Raw genomic sequence first — 10,158 nt, forward strand, 5'->3', positions numbered from 1 at the left:
AAATGATATCCCTACTCTTCAGTCAGTGAAGACTTGGCTTGAGAATTATTTTTCAATGAAAGACTTAGGTGAAACAGCCTATATTTTAGGCCTTAAGATCTATAGAGATAGATCTAAAAGATTGCTTGGCCTAAGCCAGAGTACGTATATTGACAAGGTGCTTAAACGTTTTGCCATGGAGAATTTCAAGAAGGGATTCCTACCTATGTCACATGGTGTGAGTCTTTCGAAGACTCAATGTCCCTCTTCTAAGGAAGAAAGGGACCACATGGATCAGATTCCTTATGCATCTGCTATATGGTCTATCATATACGCCATGCTTTGTACTCGCTCAGATGTTTCATATGCGTTAAGCATGACGAGTAGATACCAGTCAGATCCAAGTGAAGGTTACTGGATAGCAGTCAAGAATATTCTTAAGTACTTGAGAAGGACTCAAGATTATTTCTTGATCTTTGGAGGCGATGAAGAGCTTGTTGTAAAGGTTACACCGATGCTAGCTTCCAAACTGACAAGGATGATTACATATCGCAGTCAGGGTATGTGTTTTACTTAAATGGTGGTGCTGTGAGTTGGAAGAATTCAAAGCAGGACACAATCGCTGATTCTACAACAGAAGTCGAGTACATTGCTGCTTTAGCTACAACAAAGGAGGTTGTTTGGATCAGGAAGTTCATTACAGAGCTTGGTGTTGTTCCTAGTATAGCAACCCCAATAGACCTCTATTGTAATAACAATGGGGGTATTGCACAGGCTAAGGAACCTCACTCTCATCAGAGATCCAAACACATACTACGACGATTCTATCTCATTCGAGAGATCATCGATGGAGGAGATGTGAGGATATGCAGAGTACCGATCGATGCTAACATTGCGGACCCTTTGACCAAGGCTTTGTCACAAAGAAAGCATGATGGTCACACTAGGTCAATGAGTATTCGATATCTCAGAGATTGGCACTAGTGCTAGTGGAAGATTATTAGTATTAGCCCTAGTACCAATTATGAGATGATTGTAAAGGGCTCATTTTTGTATCATATTTCATTATTAATAAAAGACAAAGTTGGTTATTATATTTGTTTCAATTCAATGTCGATTGAATAAGTATAATAATGTCCTTGGGTAGTAGGTTCTTATCTACAGCATATCAATTGGTTGAATTGATAGTGAGACATTATAGATATACATGGAACACTACTCTTAACTATTTCTAGTTAAGTATTAATATACAAGGGCAATATTAATGCGTTGAGACTAGCATGTAGGTTAACGGATGACTTAATATCACAAGTCATGGATATGAGATATCAGGTTGACACATGAGTATATATTAGAGAATATATACTAAATGACCCACCATGAGAATGTTTTATGAATCGTTATATGAGTGTCACAAACATTCTCATGTAACTATTGGTATGAATAGTTCTTAGACCTAAAGTCATTACGGTTCCCTACATAAGGAGTTATGTACTTTGGTATCGGCAAACATCATCTGTAACAAGGTGGACAATCAAGTCGATCACTGGGTATGTAATGAATTATGCGGAGGGATGTGAGTGATGTAGATGAGATCTATCCCTTCCGTATGACGTAAGCGATATCTATGGGTCTCTTGATTAGTACGACACAAGAAAGTATGGTCATGCTCAAATAAGTCAATATGAGATATTGAGCTTATTTGATTGAGTGTGTCTACTTAGAGATCAAGAAACACAAAGGTTGATAAGAGGATGACACGGTCTAAGCCTCATTGATTAATCTAGATATCATGGATAGAGGGACCAAGTCATACAAGATAATAGCCACGGACAGGTTAGGTCGAATCTCGACTTTCTCGTCACTTGGGTAGCAATGATGCATTGCTAGATGTCGCTCATTACTTATGTATCTAAATGATGATTTGGGTACATTGCCAACGTTACGAGCTGTCTCAAGCCCGATCTGCCTTGTCTCACTCAACCCAAGCCTTGGTAACTAATAAGGATGGGGAGAATGAGTGTCGCTTGGCTGATCGGGTAGAGCACCAACGCTCTCCATAGTTTGGCTCTCAAGTAGGTGATCGCTTCATCCGATCGCTAGCCTATGGAGCAGTGGGAGCAGTCCAACAACTCCAAGAAGGAGGGTACTTATTGTCCGACCCTCCTGAAGATTTCCTAGACCATCATCGGATCATTAATGAAATGTCTGATGATGTTTTTTTAGAGTTTAAGTGACTCAGCCCATGTATTGCTTCGTTTTTCTATTACTTCCCTTGTTTATAAGAGTTTTTTCATAGTCTTTCAATTCTTGCTACCCATTGAAATTTTCCTAATTTCCTTAGGCTGGATCCATGTGTGTAAGTGAGGCGGAGCTCTTTAAGCCAAGAGATAAAAGAACTTATTGTGAAAGATCTTTTAGATCTTTGCCCGTCCTGGTTGGGACAATCAACCGAGGATTAGAAGAGATTTGTTTGACTCTTGCACAAGGAGTGTAGTAGGACTTAACTAAGTCCTGCGTCTATGACTTGAGGACTTTCGAAGTGCCTCATTGAAAGAATTAAGCTTAATCCAGGTCAGGATTGTTAACCAGGGTTTTTGTGCATATGCTTGTGTGCTCATTCCCTGGCCTTAGATCTTTCTCTCAAACAACTACTGTTACAAAGAATAACCCCCTCAAACATGGTAAGGATAGAGGTAATTAGCACTCCATGGATGATCCAATTTTCTACCCTTAGTGTCCTGCAGGTAATAAGCACTAAACACTAATTTCTTAATGACCTTATAAGGGTCATCCCACTGAGGTGCTAACTTAGTTACCTCTCCTACTGGTTTGATCCTCTTCCATACTAGGTCTCCTTCTCCAAAGAAGCAGGGGATCACTTTCTTATCATAGTTTTTCCATATCCTTTGTCAGTACGCGGTTAACCAGTTAGTCATCCTCTCACGGGTTTCACTGATGAGATCCAGCTCTAGAAGCTACCGCTCAGCATTCTCAAGGTCATATAAGAAACGCCGGATGGATGGAACTCCAACCTCGATCAGCATGAATGCTTCGTTGTCATACATGAGATGGAAGGGAGTGAGTCCTGTACTCTCTCGCGAAGTCATTCGGTATGCCCAAAGAATGCTTGGGAGCTCTCCAACCCAGTTGCCACCCACATGGTCCAGCTTGACCTTCAGCCAGTGAACTATCTCCCTGTTATGACTTTGGTCTGTCCATTGCTCTGCGGATACACCATGGAGGTGATGGCCTGGGTGATGTCAAACCCTCGACCTTCAGCCAGCGAACTATCTCCCTGTTATGACTTCGGTCTGACCATTGCTCTGCGGATACACCATGGAGGTGATAGCTTGGGTGATGTCAAACCCTCGACACCATTCTTAGATCCTGTGCCCTTGGAACTGTCGACCATTATTAGAGGCTAACTTATGAGGAATTCTAAATTGACACGAGATGTTCTTCCATAGGAACTGGATAGCAGCTCCTTCCGTTATCCTAGTCAGGACTTCTACCTCTATCCACTTAGAGAAGTAATCCACCCCCACGAGTAAAAAGCGCCTCTACCCATGAGCCATGGGGAATAGTCCCACGATGTCCATGCCCTATTGGTCAAAGGGACAAGAGACTATTGAGGTCTTCAAAATCTCGGTTGGTCGATGGGTCAGGTTTTAATGATTTTGGCAAGAGAGGCAGGTGTCCACCAGCCGTTGAGCATCTCTTTGTAAAGTAGGCTAAAAATACTCGGCCAATAGTACTTTTCAGGCTAGCATCCTTCGTCCAACATAACTGCCACAACATCCCTGGTGAACTTCCTGCAGAGCATATTCCACCTTGTCCGAACCTAGGAATTTGAGCAGTGGTCGAGAAAATGCCTGCTTATACAATTGATACTCAATCAGTGTATATGCATGAGCTCTCTTCCTAATTGATCTGGCTTCCTCAGCATCCACAGGTAAGAATCCTTGTTGAAGATAAATGATCATTGGGGTTCTCCAGTCGATTAGTTCCTCCAAGTTGTTCTGTAGGTCAATATGAGCTATCAGGAAGCTCTGGGAAATCAACTTATCCAACACCCAAGTGGCCAAGGACCTGGCCATTTTGGCTAGTTCATCTGCTCTCTAGTTGTCTGCTCGGGGAATCTTGATCACTATAACTTCCTTGAATCCCTCCTTCATTTTCTTATATGCTTCTCTATATAGTTGTAGTTTCTCATTGTTGACTTCAAAGTTATTGATCACTTGCTGAGCTACTAGCTGAGAATCTGAATAAATGACTACCCGGGTTGCCCCTACATGCTGAGTTGCCTGCAACCTAGCCAGTAGTGCCTCATACTCCGCATCATTATTGGTAGCTCTAAAGTTTAGCCTAACGGCTAGCTCATGATGTCCTCTTGAGGGGATATCAGAAGTATCCCTACTCTGATTCCTTGCTAAGTAGATGATCCATACATATATATTTTTCATGTTTCCTCCGCATCACCTTGATGGATCTCTGTTAGGAAGTCAGCCAGGGTTTGTGCTTTAATCGTTGTTCCGGGCTGATAATGTATATCATATTCTCCTAACTCGATTGCCCATTTGATGAGGCGGTCGACTATCTCCATGTTGGTAAGAGTCTTTCCCATGGTATAATTGATCAAGACGGTAATTGGGTGTGTCAAGAAGTAAGTTCTTAAGCGAGGAGCCATGAGAACCAATCCGTAAATCAACTTTTCCAGGGTCGTGTATCGAAACTCAGCCCCTTTCAATAGGTGGTTGAAGAAGTATACTGGCCGCTATACATCGTCTTGTTCTTTTACCAACACTACCCCCACGGCCTCAGGGGTAGCTGACAGATATACCTAGAGTGATTCTCTACAATAGGTTTAAACAATGAGGGCAAGGTCTCCAGATGTTGCTTCAGTTCCTCAAAAGCCTTGCAGCACTCTTCATCCCACTGAAACTTAGCAGCCCTTTGAAGTACCTTAAAGAAAGGGAGTGCTCGATCTGTAGATCAGGATATAAACCTAGAGAGCGTCATAATTCTACCCATCAGCTTCTATACTTCTTTCAAATTCCTAGGCGCCTACATGTCTCAGAGGGTCTGAACCTTCTCCAGGTTGACTTCAATTCCCCGCTTAGAAATAAGGTACCCCAGGAATTTCCTCCCCGAGCTCCAAACAGACACTTTAGTGGATTCAACTTTAGCCCATACTGTCGCAGCGTGCCACAGGTCTCCTCCACATCAGAAATGAGATTTGTTGCTACAGCAAACTTGATGATGATGTCATCCATATAGACTTCTACGTTCCACCTGATTTGCTCCCGGAAGATCTTGTCCATCATCCACCGATAAGTAGCTCCGGCATTCCGCAGCCCGAACGGCATAACCGTATAACAAAAAGTGTCGTCGACTGTGATGAAACTAACTTTCTCCTTATCTTCCCGGCGAGAGGGATCTGGTGGTATCCCTAATAAGCATCAAGCATACAGATCCCCTCACGGCCCGAGGTTGAATCCATCATCTGGTTGATCCTTGGTAGTGGGTAACAGTCCTTAGGGCTAGCTCGGTTGAATCTCAGAAGTCAATGCAAACCCTCCACTTATTGTTATATTTGGACACCAAGACCACGTTAGAGAGCCAGGGCAGAAATTGTACTTCCCTAACGTGTCACACCCCAGAGGAGTCCCTGTCCGAAGAAAATTTCGGCAGCACCTCCCCTGTACCGGTGACAATCTGAAGCATTACTACAGACATAATATACATCAGCCACAGGCGGCTGGAATATACACACAACCACGCAGTTATATATATATCATCAGCCCACACGGCTGGAACAAAACCAACACAACGGATAAACATAAAATACAAGCTCATACAAAATCAAATAAAACACTGCTAGCCGGCTAGGCTTACACCAGACAACCAAAACAACACTCCGAACACAAAACCGGAACACACAAAGTCAAATACACACATCTCATATACCAAGATAAAATAACAAAAAGGCGGAGATATATCTTCTGATGTGACGTGGGGACCAGCAGACAGGATGCTCCAAGCGACACCATAAATAACCTGGTACCTGAAAAAGATAGTGTCAACGGGGGTGAGTTCAACAACTCAGCGAATACCAATGGACATGAGTAGTAAGATATATCTAACAGCAACAAACATGGAATACAACTTCCTAATCATATATAGGAAATATGCAAAACTGAAAGGTAACTGAGGAAGCTGTACTCACCAGGAACTCCTATCCAGACAAAAGGGTCGTCAAACCGAAAGTGTCAATAATCCTGTATGCAGGTCAAAGGTATGCATCCAACCAAAATGCAGCAACCAAATGCAGCAAACACAATCACAATAACATAAATATATCAATGCATATGATGCTAATGATGCGTCCTGGTCACCCCTGACGCCAGTCAGTCCTCTCACACACAAATGGCGAGACCGAGTGGGTAGGGCTATGACAACCGTGCACTCTGTCGTCACTGCTCCTGATGAGTGACCGAGTGGACGGGATGCTGTCGGAGTACTCCTGTCCTGTGACCCCAAATCATAAATGGGGGAGCTCAATGCTCTCAACTCCCGGTACACGATGACGGGGAGGTATCTCTGCCGGCTACCACGCTGAGTCACCTGACCAACGGAGCCAAACAGAGTCCACCGTCTGCCGGCTACTACGCTGCTACACTAAATGCCAGCGGAGCCAAACAGAGCGGAACTGACTGCCGGCTACCACGCTGAGTCCTCAGACCAACGGAGCCAAACAGCAGAACCGCCACACACCTGTCTGATATACCACTAATCCATGAGTGGTGGTGTGTGCAGTACATGTAACTGGCGATGGGCTCAACCATAGTGGAGCCGACAATCGCACAGCATGCAATCATGATGCATGTCACTATGCATAACAAAAACTGATCAACATAACCATATCCATATATACAAAATGGGTACTGTAAAAACGATGGTCACATACCAAAATCTATAGTACACAGGTCAGATAGAATATCAAAAACCTATGTCCTGAACATAATAAGTATGGAATATCCTGATCAGCATAGAAAAATCCATATATACATAATATGGGTACCACAGTATCAGTAGGTCAATCCACGGATCTAGGGCATACAGGTCCTCTATGGTATAACAACCTAGATCCTAAACATATCTTCTTCCATACCATATGTACCAACAATATGCACATATCAAAAATCAAGGTCTAGGTACACGAATCATATATGATATACAAATAGAGGTACACAAGCCAGTCATGGCATAAAACCTAAGTATCAGATAATCTCGATACACATGACTGAAACCAAAAGTCCAGAACCTAGTCCTAACCTCAGTAAAACATGGTATGTCACTTATTCTAGAAACTAAGATACTCATGGTAATACAGTACTCATGGCAATAAATCACATGATATAAGCACGGGTACGTCACAGGCGATAAACCTAACATGCTATGGATATCAAACAGTGACATACCAAAGACAAACATGTTCATTGCTTGTAGTTATAAAATACTATGCATATCCAAAGACAATATCATAAAAGATAAGTCAAGAGGTACCCGCCTCCAATAGAAGGGTCCAATCCGATCCAAATCCAACGTCGAGATGCTCGTCTCGTGTTAAAGTCCTGTAATACATGGTATACCGATTTAGCTAATTACATATAAATTAATTAGCTAGATCAAATCTCCGAGAAGCCAACCTAAATCCACATCAAATTAGAAAGTTATGGTTCACTTCTATTTGATAATCTTAGTCTTCTTTCATAGTTGATATCTTTGAACTAATCAACTAGAGATGTCAACCAATAAATAAATCTGTAACCCATAATCAAGTAGATTAAGCAAATCTTAAACCATTTTACCTTCCAATGAGGATTTTGCTTCACACAAAATCAATCCAAACTTAGCCAACTCTAAGACTAGTTCATTCTTAAACATCTCATATTAGTAAGCATCAATTTATCAAACATATGAGAAATTAACAAACCGAATCTCACCATATCAGATTTGCACATCTCGGTGGATAGTTCTAGTGCAGTTGTGATGAAGTAAAGCATCTCTTATCAAATCCGAAAGGAAATTGGACGATCGTCATCCAACACAGTTGCCCTAAACCAACACCACATTTTAGATCCAGTACCCAAATCCTTTGCTAGGTTTAATTGTTTACCTCTATAGTGGCAGCAGGCAGTAGAGCACCGCCGTGATCATTGGAGAGGTGTTGCTAGCCGACTAACTTGCCATCAACAGCTAAGATCTAGCATTATGGTAATCGACGACATCCCGATGTCCCACCACAAAGATGAAGGAAGCCTTGTCTTCTAATGGAAGAAAAATGAGAACATGGCAAAACTAGGGCACGAGGATCCATCGGATCGACGGCGGCGATGGCTTGAGTGGCACATGGACCTGAAGCCCCATGCCTAGGGCGAGCGCTCGCCGTGTCAGGCCAAGGAGCCTCGAGGATCAGGTTGTCAACGCCGGCATCTTGCTTCACGCCATTGGTGGTCGACGGCGCTGCTCGGGTGGCTGGCGATCTGAGATCGGCCCGGCGGAGAGTGAATGGAGGAAGGCAGAACCGTCGGCATCGCATCGGTTAGGACACGGGGTCGGGGGAAATCGGGAGAGGGAAGCGGCGTGGGAGAGAAGAAGAAAATAAAAAAGAAAAGATATATAAAAGAAAAAGGAAATGATTTAAAGAAAATAAACATTTTCTCTTTAAAATAGGGTAGCCCAAACAGGCCTTCCCGGGCCCTATTTTTATCCCCGTAAACTCGTCCATACGGTCTCCGAAAAATTCCCAGAAAATTTCCAAAAATTCCGAAAAATTCTCTTATTAATATTCGTCATTTTTTTCGGTATTTTACATAACGTGTCCTACTTTCAAGAGTTGATCAACTTCAGCTCGGATGATCTTATTTTGTTTGGCTGAGAAGTTTTGTTTTTTCTACTTAACCGGCCGAGAATCAAGCAGAAGGTATAGCTTGTGCTCAGCTACCTCGGGCTTGACCCCTGGTTGCTCCTTGGGGGGACCAAACAAAGACGTCCCTGTTGTGTGTCAGACATTCGACCAGATCCATCTTGATTTCGATCGGTAGGTCACTGGATATGCGAATGATCCTCTCTAGATGCTCAGGGTACTTTCCAAGGGATGGGCTCTTCGGTTATAGGAAGAGGTTTCTCTTGGATGACATGGATCCTCCTATCCTAGGTTCTTTGAGCTTTGCGAGCCTCGACCTTCACCATGTTGATGTAACACCTATAGGAGACCAGTTGCTTGCCCTTGACTTCCCCGGCCTGGTCGTCCACAGGGAATTTCATCTTCTGATGGAAGATAGAGACTGTCGCTCGAAACTCATGCAGTGCGAGTCTTCCCAGGATGACGTTGTAGGAGGATGGAGAATCCACTACGATGAAGGTGCTCCTCCGTGTCCTCACCAATAGTTCGCTACCAAAAGATATGACTAGCTTAATTTGGCCCATTAGTCATACCTTGTTGCCAGTGAACCCATACAAGGAAGTAGCTACAGGTTGGAGTTCACTAGCGTCAATCTACATGCCTTTGAATGTATTCTTGAACAGCACATTAACAGAGCTTCCAGTGTCAATAAAACCCTGGCCACGTAGTTGTTGGCGATGACAACTTTGATTATGAGGGCATCATCATGAGAGAGCTCCACTCCCTCAAGATCCTGCAGTCCGAACAGGCCCTGTAGCTTGTTCCCAGCTGCATCCCACCGCATGTATCTCTAAGTGACGCTCATGGGATTTTTGGGCCCTAGTGGAATCTCCATCCGTGGGCCCTCCGGAGATTATGTCGATCTCCTGGATGGCGACATTTCCCTTGTTCTCTTCCTCATGGGATTCCATTAGCTCCTTGCCCCGACCTGGCTGCTGGGTTCCTTGACCTGCATTTTTTAGCAGGGCCTTACCTAATTGCTTTGTGGCAACATGCGAGTTGGCTAGCAACTTTTGAAGCTTGGGTACGATCTCAAGCCGAGGTAGGCCTAATTCAGCTGCCCTTCGAAAATCTCGATGAACTGGACGCAATCTCCGGTGGCATGGGTGTGAGACCTATGGTAGGTGCAATAACGGGGCCCCCACTGACCAGGTCTAGGGGCTTGGATAGCTTCGACTCATTGCGCCGCCCTGGATTCCTGACCGGGT

Source organism: Zingiber officinale, chromosome 3B (assembly GCF_018446385.1).
Source record: "Zingiber officinale cultivar Zhangliang chromosome 3B, Zo_v1.1, whole genome shotgun sequence".
NCBI classification, from domain to species: domain Eukaryota; kingdom Viridiplantae; phylum Streptophyta; class Magnoliopsida; order Zingiberales; family Zingiberaceae; genus Zingiber; species Zingiber officinale.